Source organism: Nycticebus coucang, chromosome X, assembly GCF_027406575.1.
Source record: "Nycticebus coucang isolate mNycCou1 chromosome X, mNycCou1.pri, whole genome shotgun sequence".
Lineage (NCBI taxonomy): Eukaryota > Metazoa > Chordata > Mammalia > Primates > Lorisidae > Nycticebus > Nycticebus coucang.
Window position 1 is genome coordinate 134167613 of NC_069804.1, and position 24467 is coordinate 134192079.

A 24467-nucleotide genomic window follows, 5' to 3' on the forward strand; every position below is an offset into this window, starting at 1 on the left:
CCAGGGGCTTCTTAAAGGGGTAAAACCCAGCATCACAAAGGGATTGTGTCATTGGAGGCAGCAGAATTCTGGGGCATTATGCACCCAGAGTTCTCAGCCCTTTCTTGATGTGTGTTCCCTTATCCCCAGGTGCATCATTTGTCACCTGGAAGAGGAAGTGGCAGAGCCATGACTGTGTGGGGCATGATGCCTCAGGCACTGCTGCTGAAGCATGTACCCTCACCCCTAGGCCATGATTGGGGGTGGCTACAGGCTGAATGATGTACAGCTCATCTCCCCATCATCTACTAACTAGTGTTTGTTGAGTCCCCATAATATGTGCCCTCCTGGGACCTGGGGGGACACCTGAATGAAAGAGAACCTTGAAGTGCTCACTAAAAACAGGTGAACACACAGAAAGTCAAAGCCATAAGAGATGGTGGAATGAAGTGCTGAATTGTGGCAGAAAGACTGTTCAGATTCCAAAAAGGAAGAGGTGAAATTGTGGGTGCCTTTTTTCCCCTCTGTATTTTCCAAGTTTTCCACTATGCATACATATTTCCTTCATAATCACGAAAAAATTATAATTTAAAAAATAAGGGCAGCCAATAAGGGCTAAAATAATTAGGAAAGGCTTTACAGTAGAGGCTGGACTTGAGCTTGTGGCTTAGAGGATGTGATGGAAAGATTTGCAGAGGTGGCGAAAAGGGGATCACTGCAGGCTAGGGAGGGATAGCACAAAAATAACTGCAGATCACCAAGTGGGGTACAGTGGGGCAGGGAAAGGAAGGAGAATAAGGGACCTTGGGGGCAGGGAAGAAGTGAAAGTGCGAGATTATATATATGTGTGTATATATATATTGCATTTGTTAGGTAAAGTCCCTTTTATGATTGTGTCTAGCAGTTTGTTCTCTTTATCATCCAACTTCCAACCTAGATTCAAGCAAGCAAGTAATATATAATATACATACATATATATTATATAGATGTGTATATATATGCATAATACCCCGTTTCCCCCCAAATAAGACATCCTCCGAAAATAAGACCTACTTACGGGAAAAATAAGACGTCCCCTGAAAATAAGACCTAGCGCATCTTTGGGAGCACACCTTAAAATAAGACACTATCTTATTTTTGGGGAAACAGGGTATATATACACACATCTATATTATATTATATATACACACCCACATACAGACACACATGTGATATATATATAATATAGTTATGTGCACATGTATATATATAAAATATAGTGAATCCCTGCTGTTGTGGAAGGCAAGCCTCAAATACCAGAGAGAAGAGCTTTTCTATTTGATATAGTAAGCAAAAGGGAGCTATTATAGGCTCTTGAGCAGGGAGTGACATGATGAAAGATGTTTTAAGGAGATTCCTTTGGCAGCAGTGTTGAAGGATCACTCGGCAGGGCTGGGGAGGCTGCTGCAGTAATCTGGGCATGAGGTAAGGAGAGCTCAGTGCGAATGGCCAAGAAAGGGTGGATTCGTGAGGCACCTGTGAGAGATGAACTAGCAAGACAAGTGGTGACTTACTGCAGCGGGGAGGAGTGAGTGATTGATTCCAAGGCTCAGCCCTTGGGCTATGAAAGAGTGATGGTGTCACTGACAGACACGGAGATACAGTAGAAAATGGGCAGAAGCTAGGGAACAGTGAGGAGAGTGAGGGTGGAGTTTGGTTGTAGCTGTGGTGAATTTAAAATCGTGGTCAACTCCAAAGAGAAAACGTCCTTAAAAGTAATAATGAAATGGAACTGGAGCTTAAGGCCAGGCTTTATCATTTCCAGCAATCACCTAGAATTCCAAGCAGGACAAGCTATATTGATACTAAATGTGGAAACCTCTACAGGTGGGGGGAGCAGGAGGGAAAAAAGCAGACCCAACAGCCAATTCTGATTTGGACTTTGCAGGTGACAGACACTAAACTGTGCAGCAGGAGCAGACTGGTGGGTCTGTTTAAAGATTCCCCCTCATTTTTCTCTGTCAGTGAATGATTTTCCTACATATTAGAAAGATTACGGCTTGGCTATAGGTGATGAGATGAATATGGAATAACACTCGTTTTTATTAATCATATCTGCATTCTCTGTGACTTCACTGATAGCGGCAACCAACCTAGTGTGACACACAGTGTCCTCACCAGCCTTGCGAGGGGGGCTGGTTTTCAGAGCTTCAGTCCACAAAAGCGAGATCCAGAATTCTGACCACCTTGATAGAGGCTCAGAGGCAGGTCTCATTTTAAAAAAATCATCTGGGTACCTCCGTTTCCCCCTATGTCAAATGGCAGCATCTGAAACTTACTTGCTTGAGTCTAGGTTGGAAGTTGGATGATAAAAAGAACAAAATTACTAGACATGATTGTAAGAGGGACTTTACCTAACAAATGCAATCAGTGTAGCCTGGTTTCTTGTACCCTCAATGAATCCCCAACAATAAAAAAAAAAGAGAGAGAGAGAGAACAAAATTGCTGAAGAGAAAGTGTATAGACCAAAGACAAAACTTAGGAGAGAAACAGAGGGTGCAGGAGGAAGTAGGATTTCCACATTGAGAGATCTTGACACTTACCTGGTTGATTCCAAGCCAGTTGTTGCCACCATGCCGGCTGATTTCTGCTTTCAATGAGCTTTTCCATGAGAAGGGTGGTAAATATGATAATTGCCCTAGTCAGCGACTTGCATTCTCTCTTCCCCATCTTCCACCTGCAAGAGCATTTCCACTCTGGAAACCTGCCCACTTCTCAGCTGTCCTTCTCCTAACCACCATCCCTACCTCAAATCAGTAACCAGAAGACTGAATGAAAATCCAAACAGAGATCTTCAGCAGGGAAGTGCTGGAGGCTGCTGGTTGACAGACTATACAGTGGTGTGTGTGTGCCCACGTGCGCGCATATGCACATGTGTGTCCATCTACCAGTCTAGCCATCTGTTCCCGTTTTCCCAGTGAGGTTGGATTAGAAGTAAAGAGAGGCCTGTTTGACTGACTGGTCCTGTCTCCTGAAGCAGAGCACCCATGGCAGTTGGAGGTCCATACCCTGTGCTGATGTACCCTACTCAGAAGGCATCATACCCTCCCAGAAGAACCAGTACAGGGGAATGAAAATCTTGCAATATCCCTTTATCTGCAGTTCTCTATTCCCCTCTAACCCAGGGATGGGAGACGTGACCCAGATACCTGCCTAAGACTGACAATCAGCGAGTTGGGTGGGGAAGAGAGAGCAGGTGGGAGAGGCTAGTGAGCAGGCAGAGACCTCGACCGTACCCTCCTACCCACCTGTGGATGCCTCACTCTTTTTCTCTCATACTAGCTGGAACAACAGGGCTCCAGCTGGCATCAAAGTGCTGTGGTAGCTCTCACCATACCCTGGCACAGGTGTGACCTCCACTGGGATGCTTCCCAAGTGCTTAGAGGAATTTCAAACTGATTCTACCAGAAAAGTTGAAAGGTGTCTTTTTGCTTTAGCAGCTCTGGGAAGTCTTAGGGGCTTGAAACAGACCAGACATAGGCATCCCTTGCCTCCAAGCCTCCCTTTTGGGGGGCTATAGCACTCACTCTCCATCTATAGATGGATGGATTTCACCCTCCTCTCTATGCCCACTGCCACCACCCCAATCACCTCTCACTTAGATCACTATAGTGTCTTACAAGCTGGTCTCAAGTGTCTCCTTGTTGCAATCAATTCTGCTTCCTATTGCATAGCTAATCATCCTAAAACATGGTGCATAATTGTCCAACAGCCCTCCAGGGTCTCCCCGAGTCTATACTCCTCATTCTGACATATAAGACCCTCCAAATCTGGGTACATTGAACCCAGTCAATAATTTTTTTCCCACTGTGCCCCCACACACACCCTCTCCTCTCTTCCAGTCAGACCTCCTTCTGACCCTTCCTCAGTCACACCCTGACCATCTCCACCTCTAGCTATGCCTCCCCCTTGGAAGTCTGCTCTTTTTCTAGTCAACAATCTCAATCTCACATGTTATTCAAAACCTAAGTCAAGTTCAACCTCTCCTGGGAAGACATCTCCCTCTGTTCCGGCCCACACTCTTTCTCTCTGTGCCTGAAACTCCTGTGGTGCTTACTGTTTAAACCAAATAATGTGGCATGTAATTGTTTTCCATTTATTCTTAGTTCCTTTATACAAATAAGTACTATTTTTTTTCTGTTAAATTATGAATTTCTAAAGCATAGGGTCTTTGGTTTTCCATTCTCACCATGACATTGGTATAGGGCTAGACCCAGGAGTGCTTGGTAGACTCCTGTTCCTATGCCTCAACTGCAAAATGAAGAAAGAATGAGGTAAGTAAAGACCATATGATGGTCTCCTCTGTCCCTTCCCTCTCCTTCCCTTTCTCAAAAGATTTTCCAGGCAGCAGAGGAGCTGAGGCTATCCAGCAAGACATAGGCAGCCAATCTGTGTCAGATCCTAGCTTTCAGAACACTCCCACCTCCTAAGGTTTTCTAGACGATCAATAACACTGCTTAAGTGATCAATCTGAGACACAATGGGCTGCAGGGGCCAGTGTTTGATTAACTCAGTAGAATAAATGTATGCTGGGAGAGACAGAGCAGGGAGGGAGAGCAGGAGAGAAAGCAGGAAGAAAGATGAGCTGGTGGAAGAAAGAGGGAGAGGGTTTTGTGAATGAGGTTATGATAGGATGGAGCCTAGAGTAGTTCTCACCTGATCCAATTCAACAGCTTAAGCCAAGTTCTTACTGAAGGGACTAAACAATCTTGAGGCTTCCTCAGAGTTCAGCAAATATCCCAGGGCTGCTGTGCTATCTTTGACCTTGGCAAGAACACTGTCACAATGATCCACTGAGGGTCCACACAGGCTCCATGTTCAATAGAGAAGTGGGTATGGGATGGAGAATTCAAGGAACCTCAAGGAGGACTTGGGCTTTGAGCTACGCCTGTTGGCTGAATCTACAGAAATCTTAAGCTCTAGAATCCTCCACCAAACATGATGATCCAGTAACACATGAAGATGTGGGATAGTAGGCTGATCAGTGAGGGAGATATCAGCATTACCTTCTCTCTATCTAGAGGTGTACGTACTGTCCTTCCTCTCCAGGCTCGAAGGCTGGAAATTGAATTATTTGGCAGTTAAAAAAACAAGGAGTCCCTTTCTGAATTTTTTGTGGAGGGCCCAAATGTCTAGCTATGCCACCAATCAAAATTCTTTTGGAAAAGAAACAAACAGAACAGATGGCTTCTTACTGTGAGAAAGTTCCTCCCTTAATCTAACCATGATTCCTTCTGGTCTCATTAAAAACCTATTCTTCACGTATGATGCCCTATTGCTACCCTACCCATTATGCAGGCTCAAAGCCTTAGAATCATTTTTGGCTCTTCCTCCTCCTTCACCCCCCTCATCCAATTGGTAGGTAAATCAGGTTTCCTCTGCCTTCAAATCCATCCACTCGTCTTCTTTCTACCCCTAAACAGCTATTGTAACAACCTCCTAACAGATCTTCCTGCCCTTGGGATGCCTGCCTATTAATCAATCTGCTAAAGAGGAAAAAAAGAAGAAAAAATGAAAAATGAATCCAGATCCAATCAAGCCCAGAATAACTCCCATTTATAGGAAATGCAGGGGATAGCAGAACAAGTTAAATAACAACAAAAGGAAACATCAGAAAAATAAAAGACAAATCAGAATGTGGGACATCGTGCAGAATGACCTGATTTATGTAACAAGTCAAAGAGAGGGGGCTGTTGAAAGGGCCTTCAGAGGGCGGCGCCTGTGGCTCAGTGGGTAGGGCACTAGCCCTATATACCAAGGGTGGCAGGTTCGAGCCCAGCCCCGGCCAAATGGCAACAAAAAAATGGCCAGGCATTGTGGTGGGCGCCTGTGGTCCCAGCTGCTTAGGAGGCTGAGACAAAAGAATCTCCTGGGCCCGGGAGTTGGAGGTTGCTATGAGCTGTGTGATGCCACAGCACTCTACTTAGGGTGATGAAGACTCTGTCTCTACAAAAAAAAAAAAAAAAAAAAAGGGACTACATCTACAGTGCAACTTACAAGGGTACATGTGCAATTTACTATGTAAAATATAAATGTCTTAACACAGTAACTAAGAAAATGTTGTGAAGGCTATGTTAACCTGTTTGATGAAAATATTTCAAATTGTATATAAAACCAGCACATTGTACCCCACGATTGCATTAATGTACACAGCTATGATTTAATAAAAAAAATTAAAAAAAAAGAAAGGGCCTCCAGAGACATAACAACCAAATGTAATGTGTAGAACTCTTTTGGATCTTAATTCAAATAAGTCAGCTGTAAAATCTGTTTTGGGACAATTGAGAACATGGGATTATGGACCAGGTAATGGATAATACAAAAGCATTATTGTTATTTTGTTAGGTGTGTTAATGGTACTGTGGTTATGTGAGAAAATGTGCATTGTTAAGAGATGCACACAGAAGCATTAGGAATGAAATGACGTGATTGATGTTTGGCATTTATTTTAAAATACCTCAGCAAGGAAAAAGGATAGATAAGGCAAATACAGCATAGTCCTGAAAATTACTTAATGTGGATAATGAGTATATGGGGATTAATATTTTTCTCTATATTTTTGAAGTTGAAAATGTTGATAATAAAGAACAAAAAACAATAGTCATCCACTATACTCCAGTCTATCTTTCCAGCTTTATCTTCCATTCCTACTCTGGCTCTCTATGACACAGCTGTGCTACGTCCTTGCTCAAGTTTTTCCTGTCTGAACTTCATTCCTTCACGTACTCATGCATTCATTCATTTACTCCAGCATTGACTCATGCATTCATTCATTTACTCAGCAAATATTAAGTACCTCTTCTATGCAGTAGGCACTGTAAATACAAAGATGACTGGGAATGAGGAGGACAAGGAGCCTCCTTCATATTTATATTCTCCACAGCAACTAATCCAATGCCTTGCACATAATAGGTGCTCAATAAATATTTACTGAACTAATGTGCAGGGGGGTATGTGATGGAATCGCAGTCTAAAATGAACCAACAAGTATTCAACTTAACAAACACTTATTGAGCACCTACCATATGTAAGGGATTGTATGCTACAGGGATGAAAAAGATATGAAGTACCTGTCAAATGTATTTTAGAAACAGGAGTTCGGAGGAAAGATGATCAGAGAAGATTTCACAGAGGAGGAGAATCTGAATGCAGAGTTGAAGGATAGGTATAGAGGTTTTAGAAAGGAGTGGAACATAAGCAGAGAGGAGAGGGAATTCCTGGTGCATGGAATGGCATAGACAAAAGCATAGATGCAAAAATATACAAGGCATGTTTAGATAATCCTAAGGAAAGAAATTTGGCTGGAGTAGAGGGTCCATGTGGGGCTGTGTTTTTCAAGCAGACCAAGTGCATCAAAATCACCTGGGGGAGCTTATTAAAATGTTTATCCTTGGACTCGAGCTCCAAACCTACTGAACCAGAAGCTCAGGAGGTAGCCCCCAATAATCTGCACTGTTAACAAGTTCCCTCAAGTGATTTTGAGACACATTAAAATTTGAGAATCAATAATGTGGGCCTAAAGTGGAAAATAAGGTTGGAAGAACACACAGGGTTAGGCCCACTCAAGGAAGGAATTGAAGGCTGAGATTTAGCCCACAGGCGATCAGACATCCACTCTTCCAGAATGGTGGTCAGAAGCATCATGAATAAAGGACGTTCCAGAACAATGATCTGGCAAATGTGTGTATTATGGACTGGACAGGAAGAAGACTACTGCAGTGTGGACATGAGATGGTGACAAGGGCAGGGTGGACTGGGATATAGACGTAGAGTCAGAGATGACTCTGAGGTTTCCAGTGTTGAAGACTAGAAGGCTTGACTAGAAGGCTTGAAGCTTACAAAATTTCACAAAACATTTATAAAATATTCTCTACACGTTGGCCACCTCTTTATAAAATGTTGTAATGAATATTTTGTAAATAAAGGTACATTTAGCCATGCATTTTCGAGACACCAAAGCCAGAGGAGCTACTCTGGGTGGGAAGAGAAACTAGCAAAAAAGAGAAAAAGGAGAAAGGAGACCCAAATGGTAGAACCAGGCAGAGAGCTCTTGCCAAAGTGAGGGATGGCTAGTAGTGTGGTTAATGGCAAAATGAGGCTGAAGCTCGGAGAAAGCTGAGCTATGGTGTGCACACGAAGAGAAGGTGTGCCGGGGTGCACAACCTACTCACTCTCATGTTTCTTAACACACAAACACAAACAGGCACACCTGCTTCTACATAGACACAGGTAGCAATCTCTCCCTCTCTCTCTCCCTCTCTTTCCTCCACTCCCACGGCATACACATATTCTCACTTCCAGGCTCATTTTCTGACCCGTGTGCCATTGAGCTATTAATGTGCCATTGTAAGGATGGTGCCTCTGGTCTCAGAAAAGGGGGTGCTGCTTGTTATAGGTGAGAAATAATATAGAACCCCAAGATTGCTGCCACCCCTTTTTTTTACAGAACCCCAAGATTGCTGCCCTTTCTTAGCAGTTCAGCTGAAGGGGAAATGGAAAGAAGGGAAGAGGGTGTTTCTCTCCACTGGCTCCCTACCTTTTCCCCGACCCTTGGACTTCTCAGCAGACTGTTAGGTCCAGCCCATTTGGAGAGGCCTTCGTTTTAGCTGTTAGCTGCCAATAATGCAAGAGAATGTTTTTCTTTCTGAATTTATGGTAAGAAGGAAAACAAGTCCTTGAGAGGAAAGCCAGAAGAGTTTTCTGTTGGGAATGCTAATGGCCCTAAGGTTGGCCTACAGGCTGAAGCTGAGTCAGGTGTGTCTCCTCACAGGAGGCCTGTCCAAGCTAAGGGTCTTCACCCAGCATCAAGGGTACCATCCCAGTCTTCCTAGAAGTGATTGCTAGTGCCTACATGTGAAGGCATGAATTCTCAGAAGCCTTCTCAAATTTTGCCACATCCCAGGTATGTGTGAGGGTATGGAGGTGTGCATGAGGTGTGTATGTACTGTGTGTGATTTGCATGCACCTGTGTATCTGTGTGTATGTGTGTGTGTCTTATGGCTAGCCTGGAAGCTTCACAAAACAGGGATCTTTCCTCTATTGTGTTGGTGGTGCCCTCTCCAGGTGCCTTGTTTGGTGCTGCCCACGAAGCCCAATCTCTTATGCATAGTGGTGGGGCATACAGAATACTTCCTTTGTCTTGCATCCACCCATGCTCCCCTCCAAGGACTGAAGCCAGGATTACTGCAGTGAGACAGCGTTGACCCAATGCCTCTTCTCCACCCACCCCACCTTCAGACAGCCCTGCGCCCCCTTCTCCTCCTCCAGTGCCTTGCCCAGCAATCCCAGGACTTTCTTGTTACACTTTTGCGGCCTATACTGCTCTCCAAAGCTTCCACTGGTGACAAAATTTCCCAATCAAGCCACACATCTCATTTCTCAAGACCCATGGACTATGACACTTACCAGAAGGAAGTCTCCTGACTCGCTCAAAATGAAGCCTGCAATCCTGCAGGAATCCCCAGATCTCTGGGGGTGAAGGGAGCAGAGAATCCATTGCACCTTCCAAAACCATAGCACCAAGAGCATCACTAGCTTATGTTTTGGGGGATACTTACTGGTTTCAAACCAACAGCCTGGCCACTCTGCGGGACACCTCAGATATCTGGATGAGGCTCAGAGCCAGGAGCTTAGGGTACTCATTCTACCCTGGCTGGCCTCCTCTTTCTAGTGGCCTTTAGCCCATACTTGCAAGGCAATTGTGGTAGGTGGGTGTCAGTGAGAGAGACTGGGGGTATCTCTCGACGTGAAGCAATGAGTGTTTCTCTCCTGCTTAGATTATATCCCCTCCTTTCTCAGAATTCTGCAGTGGCTCCCAATTGCCTGTCAAATAATTTAAACCTCTCCGAGGGCCTCAAAGCCCTCCATATTTACATTCCACCTTCCCACATCCCCACTCCCACACACACATCAAGTGTAACTCGGGCCCAGACACAGACAGAAGGCAGATGACACTGTCCACCAACTGCTCCTGCCCGGGTCCTGCCACAGGTGCCTGAAAGCCCCACCAACAGTCATTCTTCTGCCTCCTTTAAAAAAATGCAAACATTACCTGTGAGGTGTAGCCAGTAAACCACCATCAGGTATTAACAACTTGGCCTGGCAAGGATTCTGTCATCAGATTTGACTAAGCAGGGAGCGCAAAGCCCCGCCTAAACAGTCTAAGGGAGTGGAGGAGGGGACCCAGAGGAGACAGGAGCAGCTGATGGGAGGGGCAAGAGCAGGGAAGGGGCTCTGACGTCGAAGCCATCTCTGTCACGATTTTAACAAGGGCTACCGTCTGACTCCGCGGAGTCTCTACGGTTAAACCCACTAGTCCTTGCTACCCCCAACCTTGCTCCCCCCTCCACGTACACAAATTATGCCTCATTTCATCTCATGAGTACCCTCACGCCAAGCTGCTGAGGCTGAATTGGTCCCCTCACATGAACAAAATAAGCCACGAAACCGGGTAGACTTGGGCATGTTTGCTCGAGGATGGCTAAGTCCTGTTGAGGTTTCCCAGTGGGGAGAGCCGGAGAGCCCTTTGCTTTGTGGAAATAGCAAGGGCTTCCTGGGAAGCCTCCCTCAGCTCCCAGGAAGCTGCCAGCCGGGTTCCCCCTGCTTCTCCTGCAGTGAGCTTGACGGGCATGGAGGAGGAGAGAGCGGCAGGGCCTCCCGCCGGAGGACCCGGTGCCTGAACTGCCACACTGCCCTGGGCCTAGAGTGTGCGCCAATGTTTACCCCAGTCTCCAGTCGGGAAAACTCACTCAGCGCTTCGCTCTGAGTCAGCATAGAGTCCTCCACCCTCCCATCCGAGAAGGGCGCCCCCCAGGGAACCTTGCTCCTACAGCAGTTTCTCCAAGGAGCACAAGTCCAGAGACTGCCCCGCCCTCCGCAAGAGCTGCAGGATTTTGAGACCACCTCCCGGTGGACTCCAGGGTTCTGTAGGTGGACCAAGATACCCAGGGGAGGGGGCAGGTTTGGCAGCATTTAGCGTTCGCTGTGATCAAGGGCTTTTTAGTGGCAGCCTCAAGGAGGGGGATGCCACCTGCCTCTGGGGGAAGGTGTCAAGCATTTGCCCCTGCAGTGGTTTCAGTGTGTGGGTATGGGGGGGGGGGTGTGCCTGCAGGAAGCCCAGGACCTCAGGTGTAGAGGGGCACGACAACAAGAGTTGGGCACGCTTTTTGCCAGAATGGAGTTCTTGAGGGTCCTGGCCGAGGTGTCTACAGCAGCTTTTGGAGGGGGGGAGCGGGCTGCTGCAGGTGGGGCAGCAGGTACTGGATCTGCAGTAATGTGCAGTTGTCACGTAGTTCCTCGGGCATACTCTGAGGAAACACACACACTCTCTGACATTCACACACTCCAAGCTCCAAAGCACCAGTATGGAGTAGAGTGTATGTGTGTGTGTACATGTTTTAGCAGCGTTGGGGGGAGGTGCGTGTTGCCGTATTTATGTTTGGGTGACTGCTTTATTAGCATCCTGGTGGGGGGGCAAGTGTAGCTGTGTGTGTGTGTGCATATGTGTGTTTTGTCTTTGGTTGGGGGTGACAGTGGGGCTGAGCGCCGGGTATGTGGTGCGGCTGTGTGTGCGTGTGTGTAAGCGTCCGTGTCCGCTTGTGAACATGGCCCCAGGAACCACGCACATGCTTCAGACAGCTGTTTCTGACAGCCCTGGGACTAAGGCTTCGTCGGGCGCCCCAGCTAAGTGGCCACCTCCCAGCAGCCAGGCCCCGCGTCTCACCAGCTCTGCCAACTGTGCCCACAGCCCCAGCGCGCACACAAAGGCTCCATAATGAAGGCGCTGCACTCCCCTGAGCTCGCTCTTCACCCTTTACCCACGGCGGCCAAGGCTAGCCCGCCAAGCCCGCGACTCACCGGGGCAGTGGGCGCGCAGCCGGAGGCTCCCCACGCCCACCCAAACTCCAGGCGGCCCGACGCTTGGCGCCCCCAGCCCTGCCCCCGGCGTCCCGGGGGCGCCCCAGCCCCGGTCGCCCCTGAGCCGACCCGGGGCGGCACGCTCCCCCCGCGACTCACCCCGAGTCGGGCTGAGACTGCGGGCGCACCCCCCTGAAGGCAGCGCGCTTCTTACCTTCCTCCCCCTCCTCTTCCTCCTCCTCCACCTCCTTCTCCTCCTCCTCAGCGGCGCGGCGGCGGCGGCGCGGCGGCGGCGGCGGCGGCGACGGCGGCGGGACTAGGGCGCCCGTGCCCCCGAGCCCGGCACGGGCGTGGGGCTCAGTGGCGCCGGGCAGCGGGCCGGGCAGAGGTTGGCAGGGCGGCAGCAGCTGGCCCGGGACGCCGGGGGCTGGCGCGCAGGCGGCGGGCTGCGGGCAGGCTGGCAGCGGCGCCCGCGGACTCCTCGGGCGGGCTCCATGGCTGCGCCGCGAGCGGCACCATCGCCGTGGCTCGCTCCTCGCTGGCTCGCTCCAGGAGTGCGGCAGGCTGCGAGGTGACGGATGGCGGCGAGGCGGCCGGACAGCCAAGGAGGGGAGGGAGGGGAGAAGGGGCGGGGGGAGGGGAGGAGGAGGAAAGGGGGGAACGCAGAATGAGGGGCCTCTCCGGCGCCTCCCGACCCTCGAGTGCTGGCGTCGGTTTCCCCGAATGGGAAAGCGGCTTAAAGGCGCAGCTCCTGGCTCGGGTCACAACTAAAAATAAGCACAAAATTGACAATTGGGGAAACAATCTCCCAAGACAGAACCCAGAAACCCAGCCACCTAGCCCAGCGCTGCCTCATTTCTTGAACCTGACCGTTCTGGCTGGCCTCTGCCGGGAACTGCCGACTGCTAAGAGGGCAAGCCAATTTTCAAAGTGAACCCGGGAAAGGGGGCGGGGAGTGAACTGCGGAGAAGGGACAGCAGGAATGTTAGCTTTGGGGGCTAACGTTAGCTCCGTTCCCTGGCCCCTGACCTTCCCTCTCACGCCTTGTTTGCTCGCCTTCTGCTGGGATGCCCTCCCTGCAGCTCCCTCCCTGGTCACCACCATCAACATCTGCACGCACCTTGAGTTTCAACTCAGGCTCCTGCTTGCAGCGCCTCGCTCAGACACTGGGTTGTGAGCGGCTTGGAGCCCAGGCCCAATCCCGGGGGGCCCACCTCACTAAGGGAGAGATCTGCCAGCTGGCAGAGGTCTGCTTGAAGCATGCGATTGGTTTGGTGAAAAAGGAAGAAGGTTAAGTAAGGTGTGTGCGTGTGTGTTCACCAGCAGATGGAGGGAGGGTCCTTGCCACACACACAAACACTCACGCACTTACCAAAGGAGAGCAGCTAGGCACACAGCACAGTGCCTGATGAATGATCTCAGGACATTTTTTTAGAGACATGCTGTGAATACTAAACATATAGCAGCTGAGATTCAAGAGAGGCTCCTGGTCTCCCAGCATGCTCCAGACCCCTTTGGAGGAGTTTTGAGGACCCAGAAGAAAGGCCACTCTCCCTCCAAGAAAAAGGGAAGCCTCAGTGGGGACCCAGAGGGACCGGGAAGCTATATAGTGTGTCTGGGTAGGTGAAGTTGAGGCCAGGGAAGAGACAAGCCAGGAGGAAGTGGTGGAGTTGAAGACAGCACCTCAGAAAGACAGCTAACATTGGCACATTCAGGCCTCAGGAGTTCTGAGGTGAAAAGTGAGCCCTTCTCAATTTCCCCTGCGTTCCTGGATCTGGAAGGGAGGGTGTTAGCAAAATGAGACCCATTCCAGTTGGAAGCTTTTCCTCATCTCCAGTTTTATTTAAGCGCTTGAGTAAAGCCTCAGAAGAGGCTAGAGGGAGACTGAGGGGCACTTGTGAGGCAAAGACTAGTCTTGTAGGCTGAGTGGAATTTCCAGGATGCAGAGGAGAGCTCTGGGTGGGAGGGCTCTGTTGGCTCCCACAGCTGGGATCAGCAATGGAGTAGCTGACTAGCCGATTTGGCCATCCGTCCACTGAGCACTTTTTGCTTCCTTCCTGGCACTTCCTAACTTGATAGAAAGGATGGAAATTCCCTGCATCTGGATGGGGGGAGTCTAAGCTGGGAAACCAAGCTGATGGAATTATTAAAAGCTGATGGTGTGTGAAACAGAAGACGCACAGGGAGAGAAAGATGCAGCATTCCCTGCAAACACACAGGCAGACCCCCCACACAAGAAGATGCTCTGAGGACTACAACACAGACACAAACACACCTCTGAGTCACATAGAGGGCCACAGACACACAGAGCTAGTACAAAAAATGTTTAAAAGGCTAGCCAGGTAAGTGACTCAGACTTGATTTCTAATCCTTTCAAAGGAGAGAGGTGAAGAGAAGCAGGGAAGGGTTGGCTTCCTGTCTACAGGGACTGGGGAGGGAGCTGGAAACCAGCTGTCCAGTATGAATAATCATATTTGTAGCCAGACAGTCCCTGGCTGGTTTCTTTGGGGTAGTGTCTCAGGGGTGGGATCCCTTCCAGGGTCCCCCGATCCTCAGCTAGTTCAGTATTCATTAAAAACACAGATACCAACAAGCTATAATAAAGCTCATGAGTTAATAACTAAAACAAGTGCATTCTATGGTTCTGATTAGCCTTGTTTTGCTGCTTGCTGGGCTCATTCAAGGCATATACGGAGGCTCTGCTCAATGTGCTGTGTGGTAAACAAAAGTAATGGAGGAATGGTAGAGAGGGACAGAGAATTGAGAGGGACTATGTCCCTGGACAAATGCATGTGTGAGGGCTCCTGAGTGACCAGCCAGGTTTAGGTTTAGGATAGTTATTAGGTGCATGGCTTTTGGAACCTGCTTCTTACTAGTTGTGTGATCCTAGGTAAGTCACTTAATCTCTCTGAACCTTGCTGTGGGATAAAGATGATGGCAGAACTCACCTCATGGAGTTACTGGAAGTGTTAAATGAGATAATTAATGTAAAAATCACAGGAAATGGTAGCTGTCTGTTCCTTCTTTCTCAAAACCAACCTGTCTCTCCTCGCCCATTAAAAGGTTCCCCCTTTTAGGGGTGGCGCCTATGACTCAAAGGAGTAGGGCACTGGTCCCATACGCTGGAGGTGGCGGGTTCAAACCCAGCCCTGGCCAAAACTGCAAAAAAAAAAAAAAAAAAGTCCCCCTTTTATTTTCATTTTGTCTAATTCCAGTCTGAAGTGATGCATTGTTATTTACGCTTGCTCAGAGTGAGTTCTCAAGCTTTTGTGCATGCTGGTTTCTTTCATTTTCAAGGGCAGAACTTTCCCTCCAGGGAATCATATAAGGTGGGATGTCCCCATTTTTGTTTTTGTTGTTTGACAAGCTGTGTGTATTCCCTGTGTCCACCAGAAGTGAAGGGAGTGAGAGAGCAGGAGGTGGGGTACAGAGAGCATATGACGAAGGTTCTTTAACATTTTTAACTTTGTCAAAATGGCAGCAAAACAAACAAACAAAAAAACACTTGCATGTAAAACTGGGACTCTTGATCCAGTAGCACTGAAATTTGGTGAGGAGGATCTCCTCCGGGGCATGAGTTCAGTTCCTTCAAATCACATGACAATTGGATGACAAATAAAAGATGTTCCAGGCAGAAGTCTATTCCCTATTGAAATCAATACATTGAGACAAAGGTAATAAGTGGCACTATTTTTCTCCCTGGCACACTGAGAGTGAATGGAGGCAGCCCAGCTTCCGTGGCACCTTGGTCTGTAATCAGCACTTAACAATCAAGCAACCAACTCACCATTAACTGAGAATCTAGGGCTAATGGACACAGAGTCTCTTGGCTTCCAGTAATAATAGTAATACCAACTACCATTTATCAACCCATCACTCTCTGTGAGCTGGGCACTGTGCTAACAGCTCCTGGGAAAAGGAAGATGGTTCTTCATCCCAGGGGGTACAATTAGTTCCACTATTTAGTAGGTCCTCCAGCAAACCCTGAAAGCTTTACATGCATTAAGTCATTTCGTGACCACCACCCTACAACCAGGAAACATCATAGTTCTTATTTTATAGGAGGAAGCCAAGACTCATGTAGCAATAAGTGGTGGAACCTGGATTTTAACCACATCATGACAATTCATAGCAATGCTAATTATCATTGCTAACTTGCATTGAGTACTTCTTATGAATCGGGCATGATGTTGGCATTTTACATGTATTAATGCATTTCATCCTCACAGTAAACCTGAGAGGGTGAGTACTGTGATTATTTTATTTTAAAGATAACTCAAAGCTCAGAGTGGCTGCTAAGTCGATTCCACCAAGACACACAGCTTAGGAGGGCCTAAACTGGGGTTTGAACCCATTTCTATTTGACTACACAGTGATAGTATCTCCAAAAAGGATGTGACTCCAAGCCTTCAACTAAGATTAGACAGCACAGAGAGGTTGCTAGCCTTCTCTGAAGAGACATTACTTAAGCTGCCTGCCTTTGCTGGGGCAACCTGCCCACACTCGTTAGCACTCAGTGAAAGATAAATGGGTGAAATGCAGGGTGTCACCGCATGGCTGGAGTATGAAGTCCATCTGCCTAAGGCAGCATGGGGACCCTTTAGGTGGCTAACCAGGCCCTGAGATGGTAGAAGGGGGCATGATGTAATTAGAAATGTCACCGAGTGAACCCACTTTATAATTTTTCAACATTCAACCCTTTATCCCCCATCTTGCCTTGGAGCAAGATACCCAGCCACACTAATGTGTCCAGGGCCAGCTAGGGCTTGTGTGTGTGTGACTGGGTGGGTGGAGGAAAAGGGAGAGAAACCTCCTGAGCTACTGAGTTACAGGGGAAACTGGGAGCCAGCAGGAAAGTCGGGTGATGGAGAGAATATCAGAGAAAGTGGAGACAGAAAGGGCCATTTGTCACTAAGAGGAAAGAGGACAAAAGGCTGGGCAATTATACTAAGAGGCCTTTTTAGTGGCCCTTTGTGTGCTAGCTGGGCCTGCCCACCCAGTGTGGGCTGGGAGATACTGAAGGATCCGGCATGGAGAACTCTGAGCTGATGAGCTGCACACTTTCAGCTTCCCTCTTCAGGATGCTGGCTGGCAGAACCCTTTCCGCTCAAATGCAGCTGCTGAGCAGGCTTGCTGCCTGCTAGTTCCATGGGTCTTGGTCCCTCCCAGCTTCCCTGCTGATATTGTCTACCCCCTTCCCTTCGGCCCCCTCTAAATGCTGGGGAAGCACCCGGTCATGGCAGGGGGATCATCTGACCATGTTGCCCCAGTGATAAGAATGGGGTCACTTCAGTTCGTGTCGTGGCAGGGGGATCATCTGACCAGGTTGCCCCAGTGATAAGAATGGGGTCACTCCAGTTCGTGTCGCGGCAGGGGTATCATCTGACCAGGTTGTCCCAGTGATAAGAATGGGGTCACTCCAGTTCGTGGCTCCTCTCTGCGGGTTGGAGGCAGGGAGACGCTGCTTGGATGGAGAAAGCCTATGTCTCCTGGATGCTGCTGGGCAGCTGGCTGTCTGGATTCCTAGCTTGCCTCGCTTCTGCCCATTTCACTCCCCTGGTAAGTATTGGGTTGACAACATTTCCTTCATGTGCACAGACGCACCTCAACTCTATAAACTTCTTTCTTCCTAGAATAGATCTTCTCCAAGGGCTCTTCCCTCAAAAGTTCCTCAGGCTTTTTCTTCTTTTTTTTTTTTTTTTTGCAGTTTTTGGCTGGGGCTGGGTTTGAACCCGCCACCTCCAGCATATGGGGCCAGTGCCCTACTCCTTTGAGCCACAGGCGCTGCCCCCTCAGGCTTTTTCAAAATGTGTCCATCCCTAATCCTTGCCTGGATAACCTGATAAACTAATGTATACTTAGGTAAATACAGATGGTAATTGGGGGTACTTTCCAATCTCTAAAATGAACACACACACACACATAGATTCTCTAACCGTAGAATAGAGTGAGAATCTGAAAGTGAAGGCCAGAGTATCCAGAAGCATAAAATTTCTTCGAAGTCTCACATTTTATTTGGAAAACACATGTAAATTTTCATCTCTATTCCATAATGTGCTGGTGTTTGATTTACCATGGAAGTACTGCAAATCTCTAAAACCTTTATATAAATTGAAGCTTGAAAAAGGTGCCCTGTGTTTATCCTGTGACTCTGTGTACCCTAAAGGAGGTATAGAGACGCCCATTTGAGAAACACGGAGCAAATGCCCAGACCTGCTTGCCTTTTGACCTACTATCTCTATTAAGACAGAGGCGAGCAGAAAGAATGACTAAAATAGTTTGGAGTGTTGGGGTGCAGGGGTATGGTGGGGGAGCCTGTCTTTTCATCAGGCTTCACGTTTTTCCATAGGAATTACAGCAAAGCCAGCCGCACCCCTACATCCGGAGGGGGAATGCAGACACCTACCTGGCGTGATGTCAGTCTTCGCCTTGCTCAAATTCACCAGCGCTCAGGCTGTGTGTGCTGGAAATTCTCCTTTGGGTTAAGGCCCAATCTCCAGAAGGTCCTGGTAAATTGCACATGTTATCTGGAATGGACAGCACATTAAGTCATTAGCGCCCATTAATGCACTCGCCTGAATAAATCTATCAGATTGCCTGTCACCTCTTGGAGGGTAGTGCTCTAAGGGAATGAGATGCTGACAGTGACTATTTCTTGGGGTGCAGTGGGGTGGGGTGGGAGAGCCCTAGCACAGCGTTTCCCCAGCTTTAGGCCTTGCCCCAGCTGCATCAACATTACTGGGGGTAGCTGTAAAAAGGCAGATTCCTGAGCCCCATCCTAAAGCCCGGGACTCTGCACTTAACAAGCCCATTGGGTTTGGGTTGTGTCAGCCTCCTTGGAAGCTCTGAGGAAAGGAGCTTCCTCTGCAGGACTGGAGGCCCCGGACTGAGCCGCCCCTGTGGGTGGGGCCAATCTCCCCACCAGCCCCGCCCTTTCTGGAGCTTCCTTTTTTTTCTTTCTTCCTCTTCTCTTTCTCTTGTCTCTTTAGAGAGAGCTTCCAAGGGCTGCCTTCTGTCTCCTTGCCCACTACCCACGTGCAGAAGGAGCCCCACAGAGAGGAGGCCAGTGGCTCAGAAGGCCTTGGAGTGGAAGCTGAATCGACAGACACTAGGGAATAGGCCTTGTATGCCTTCCCTCTCACCCCCTGCTAGCATCTCAGGCATGTTTGCCCTCCTGGAGTTAGGAAGCAACCAATTTAAATTGATGCTGACAGAGCCTGTCAGATGCCAAGTGCTCACTGCAGTTGCCACCAGTACAGCTATTCCCAGTGAGAGAGTCCAGGCGGGTGCTTGGGACAGTGCTGCCAGGAGCCAGGCTCCTCGCCTTTCCTCACCTCTGACTGGGTAGGGCTGGGGTGAGGGAGATTTTTTTTTTTATTGTTGAGGATTCATCGAGGGTACGAGAAACCAGGTTACACTGATTGCATTTGTTAGGTAAAGTCCCTCTTACAATCATGTTTTGCCCCCAAAATGTGTGGCACACGCCAAGGCCCCAGGGTGGGGGAAATTTTGAAGAGAGAAACTGAATGGACAGGAAACATCCCTAGGCTAGAGAACAGAGGACCAGATGCCTTCCACAGGCTGTCAATCCTAGTTGGCCACTGTGTGGTCATAGACACTTTACTTAACCTCTCTGTGCCCAAGTTCCCCTTGGAAAACACACAAAGAAGAGTCTAATGTCTGCCCAGTGCTTTTTGCAAGGATGCAAAGCAGTGTAACTTGGTTCTTTGTGCCCTTAATGATTCACCAACAATAAAAAAGAAAAAAGAAAAAAAAGAAGGACACACTGGAGCTTTTGGAAGGGAAACACCACACAGAGACAAATGTCCCTTAAGAGACTCTGAAGAAGAAAAGGTGTTTAAATCCACCTTGGCGCAGAGCCCTGGGGGTCCCCACTACCCCATAAATGAATTCTTGCTAATGTGCTATGGAATGCTAATGGGCCATGAGTTAACCTCCCAACAGTTTGGATTTTGTCCAAAGGTAAGCTTTCAGTATTGAAAGAACCAGACCAGGGCGGCGCCTGTGGCTCAGTGAGTAGGGCGCCGGCCCCATGTGCCGAGGGTGGCGGGTTCAAACCCAGCCCCGGCCAAACTGCAACCAAAAAATAGCTGGGCGTTGTGATGAGCACCTGTAGTTCTAGCTGCTTGGGAGGCTGAGGCAAGAGAATCATATAAGCCCACGAGCTGGAGGTTGCTGTGAGCCGTGTGACGCCAGGGCACTCCACCAAGGGCAGTAAAGTGAGACTCTGTCTCTACAAAAAAAAAAAAAGAAAGAACCAGACCAGCGCCATCTTAGGAGTTAAGTTTCGCTCCCCCCCCCCACCATTTCACTCAGTAAGTTTAACTTTCCAGGTAAGCCCAGGCAATTCTCCGAAATCATGAGACAACTGCCCACCAATCAGGGACCCACCCATCTGACCAATCCAGAAGCGCCCCCTTTGTTTCAAGCTGTGCACGCCCACCTGCTGCGTGGGACCATAAAAACCCCCTGCTCCAGAGCTCAGGGCTCCTGGCTCGGATCTGTTGTAGTCAAGACCCCGGGAGCCCAAGTTTGAACTTGTAATAAGCGGCCCTTTTGCTTTTGCATAGGACTCGGCTCCCTGGTGGTCTTTGTGGGGGATTTCAAGATCTGGGCACAACAGTATCTTTTTCCAAAGGCTGATTACTAGGGGAGCTGTCTGACTTAGAGGCAAGCAACTGAGGAGTTTGAGGGTTCGAGGGCCTTTTTGGTCTGGATAATCTCTGACAGTTTGATTCATTCTTTACAATAACACCTTGGGGTAGGTAGAAAAGCTATAATCCCCATTGTATAGATGAGAAAGTTGGAGCTCAGATTGCCTAAATGACTGTCCAAAGTCCCACAGGTAAGAAGACTGACTTGACTCCTGGATCAAGTATTCCTCCCCCTTCTCTACACCTATGCCACCTGGGCAGAGCACGGGGTTCAGAGATACCAGGCCTGGGGGACCGTGTCAGCTTCTCCCATTCATTTTTACTGTCTGTCACTAATTTCTCTTTTCTTTACGCTGTCTCTTCTAGACTCCATTTTCTACTTCTCCAGCTGTCTTTCACCAGACATGAAAAAAAAAAATATCAGTTTTGAAAGGAAAAGCGGGTGTTGGTTTCTATGTCTCAGTGGACTAAAGCAATAGCCCCCAGAAAGCCCTGACTACAACATTCTCACCACTGGACTGTCAGTAACTTGCTGTGTTTGACCTGGAGTCAATTGATTAACCTTTCTGTCTGTGAGTTCTCATCTTTTTTTTCCAACCAGCATAAACCTTGCTAGGCGCATGGCAGGGTTAGTGTGAGGGAAGGAGGGGGAGAGCAGATCTAGTGGGAGATGGGGATGGCTAATGAATAACAAGAGCAGAAAAGCACTTTGCGACCATTCCTAAGTGATGCATCGATACTTAATGGCATTCTTTGCCTCAAAAGCCATGGCTCAGAAATGGGAAGCATTCATTAAGGCACTGCAGGCAGGTCCCTGGTAATCCAAGAAGCCTCCTATTTAGGGGGAAAGGCCTAATTATTGTGTCTTCTTTTCCTTATCTTCTTCTCGTGTTCATTAAGACCAAAGGACATTTGCTTGGGAAATCAGATCTTGGTTTCAGAAGATTTCATCTGCTCCCACAAATTGAATTTCCCACCTGGAGTCAAATTCTCTATTTATAACAAAGATATCATCTGCCCAGAAATCCGTCCTTGGTACGAGCCTAAGCTTGCCGAGATGTGCTTGGAATAATGACCAGCTCCGTGGGCTGGGTGGGCCTGAGCCTGTGGTCTCTGGGTGTGGATCCCAGACTGTATCTTCTAGTGAGACAATTGGGCCTCAGCTGGCTTTGTCAACTGAGGCCTGGCCCCTGTCAGTGCTTGGGTATGTTTTTAGTGGTTATAGCTGCAGAAGGTTTCTTGTTGCAATTTGGCCTGGGCTGGGTTTGAACCCGCCACCCTTAGTGTATGGGGCCGGGGCCCTACCCAATGAGCCACAGGCGCCGCCCACTGCAGAAGGTTTCTTAATGGCTGTAGTCTTAGGCCTGGTCTCCCTACCGCTCCCTCCAAACCTCCATGCTTAGACAGACCAATCCTGCCAAAACACCAAAACACATTCTCCCTCGCAGAAGCCTTCAGTGGATACCCAATACCTGCAGCATAAAATCCAAACTCTTCTGCTAGCATTCATCTCTCAAACACTCCCTTCTGAGAGCTGCTCCCCCGGCCAAGTTCGGCTTTTCACTCCTTCTTGCTCATACCCTGCCTCCTGCATTTTGGTCTTGCCATTCCCAGGCTTATGTTGCTGTCCATCCTCTCTGCCCAGCCACCTGGTGTCCCTCTACCTAAGCTCCAGCCCCACCACCTGCAAAGCTCCCTTCCTCCTAGGAATGCTGAGCATTTCCCACTGCACCAATTGTTTGGCACATAGAGAGTGAATGCCTTGTCACAGCGCTATATTCTTGGCTGGGATTGTACTTTGTCCTTTTGTGGGCATAGCCCCGTCTCTCTACCATTGTGGACATGGGCCAAGCCTTACACTTCTTTGGATCTCCCAGAGCACACGGCACAATGCTGGGCCTCTGGCAGGAGGTAGCTGGGCTCAGGCTTCCTGCCCCTTTTCCCATAGCTCCTTGCAGCTCTGCAGTCTCTGGCGGATGCTTTGTTTTCAGCCTTCAGGGTTTCCCTCTCCCCATCCCCTCTTCTTGTCCTTCACTGGAAGCTCCTAGCATCACTCAGTAGTTTCTTCCTTTTGTTAATCATTTTGATGGTTCTTCCTTGCACCTTCTTCCGTTTCTCGAGGCAGTCAAGAAAAAACTGGGAAGTCGAACAAGTTTGTCTTTCATACGACCCTCCCTCCTCTGGTGGCTCAGTGTCTCCTATTGAGCCTGACAGCCGTCACTTCCACTTCTTGTTCCCTGAGATTAAACTTCACTTTTTAAGTGAGGGAGCATACATGTCCTTTTTATAATTTACAAAAAAATCCCGATTGCTTAGCAAGAAGCTAGGAGTTCTTTAACCCTGGGTAGTTAGATATTAGGACAAAGGGGTTCCTCTAAGATAGTCAGAAACACTCTTCCTGGGGCTCAGAGGAGCTTGTTGGCAAGGTGTCCTTAGGCAAGGAAGAACTTTTTCTGGAAGGCTCTCTGTCAGTTGCCTATTCACTCCTGGGCCTTGATGACCTATGAAGTTATTCAAGTATGACACTTTAGCTTGGCCTTGAAAATCTTCTCTTTAATCAGAAGATGAAAGTGGCCTAGCTGGGGGAGGGGCCTGCACCACTGGTTGGTTGGGGAGCAAAAGCTGATATTTGCTCAGCCTTTACCAGGTGCCAGGCATTGTGCTATGCTCATTACACCAAAGATCTCATTAAATCCTGAAACAACTCTCGAGGTAAGTGTTTTTATCCTCAATTATAGATGAAGAAATTGAGGCATGGAGAAGCAAAGTTTGTCTAAGCTTACCAACTAGTAAGTGACAGAGCTGGGATTCAAGCCCAGGTGTAAGTAAGGTCAAAGCCTATGATTTTTTTTTTTTTGAGACAGAGTTTTACTATGTCACCCTCTGTAGAGTGCTATGGATCACAGCTCACAGCAACCTCAAACTCTTGGGCTTAAGCGATTCTCTTGCCTCAGCCTCCCAAGTAGCTGGGACTACAGGTGCCTACCACAATGCCCAGCTATTTTTTAGTGTGTTGTCATTGTTTAGCTGGCCTAGGCCAGGTTTGAAACCACCACCCTCAGTGTATATGGCTGGTGCTATAACCACTGTGCTACAGGTGCTGAGCCAAAACCTGTGATTTTGACCACCACTCTGTTCTGCCCTGGAAAATAAAACTGTCTTTGTGGAGCAAACATATAAACAACAGCAACTCTTTGACTATTTCCTCTGTACTCTCAAGGCATGTTTTCAAGCTACTCTGTGTATTTGTGACTTATTTCTCCATCATAATCTTAACTACAATATGCCCCCTGCCCTGTCCAAATCTCCCTGACTTATCCAATACAGAAGCAATACAGGCTACCAGCTATGAGCACAGAAATTGGAGCCAGGCTGCCTGTGTTCAAATCCAGGTTCTTTTACATTATTGCTAATTGACTTTGGGCAAGTTGCTTAATTTCCATGTGCCTCAGTTTCCTCATCTATACATTAGGGCTAGTAATAGTACTTACAGAATTGCTAGGAGAATAAAGTGAGGTACTGGATACATCATGCTTAGCATAGTGCTTGGTACCTAATTAACTCTTAGCAAAGCTATCTAATTCTCCTCTCTTTTGCCCCTTCCAGAGTTTCTATAGGCATTATCCCATCCTTGGATTTTTTTTCCTTTTTTGAGACAGAGTCTCACTTTGTCACTCCCAGTAGAGAGCTGTGGCATCATAGCTCACAGCAACCTCAGCCTCTTGGGCTCAAGCAATTCACTTGGCTCAGCCTTTCCAATAGCTGGGACTATAGGTGCCCGCCATAATGCTCAGCTATTTTTAGAGACGAGGTCTCGCTCCAGCTCAGGCTGGTCTCGAACCTGTGAGCTCAAGCAATCCACCCACCTCGGCCTGCCAGAGTACCGGGATTCCATCCTTGGATTATTCAGGACTCCAG

The 24467-nt window shown here is 48.3% G+C and overlaps 1 protein-coding gene across 6 annotated transcripts in view; it reads right to left on the reverse strand.

The window, feature by feature from the left end:
• The window catches only part of FRMPD3 (FERM and PDZ domain containing 3), a 159095-nt gene extending 146028 nt beyond the window's left edge, over nt 1–13067 (reverse strand). For all 6 annotated transcript variants that reach the window (XM_053581094.1, XM_053581090.1, XM_053581089.1 and 3 more), the window contains exons 1-2: nt 12995–13067; nt 12089–12641 (exon numbers count right to left, since the gene is read on the reverse strand). The gene's annotated coding sequence lies outside the window, so the exon portion shown is untranslated. The remainder of the gene's footprint in view (nt 1–12088; nt 12642–12994) is intronic.
• Nucleotides 13068–24467: the final 11400 nt, after the last annotated feature.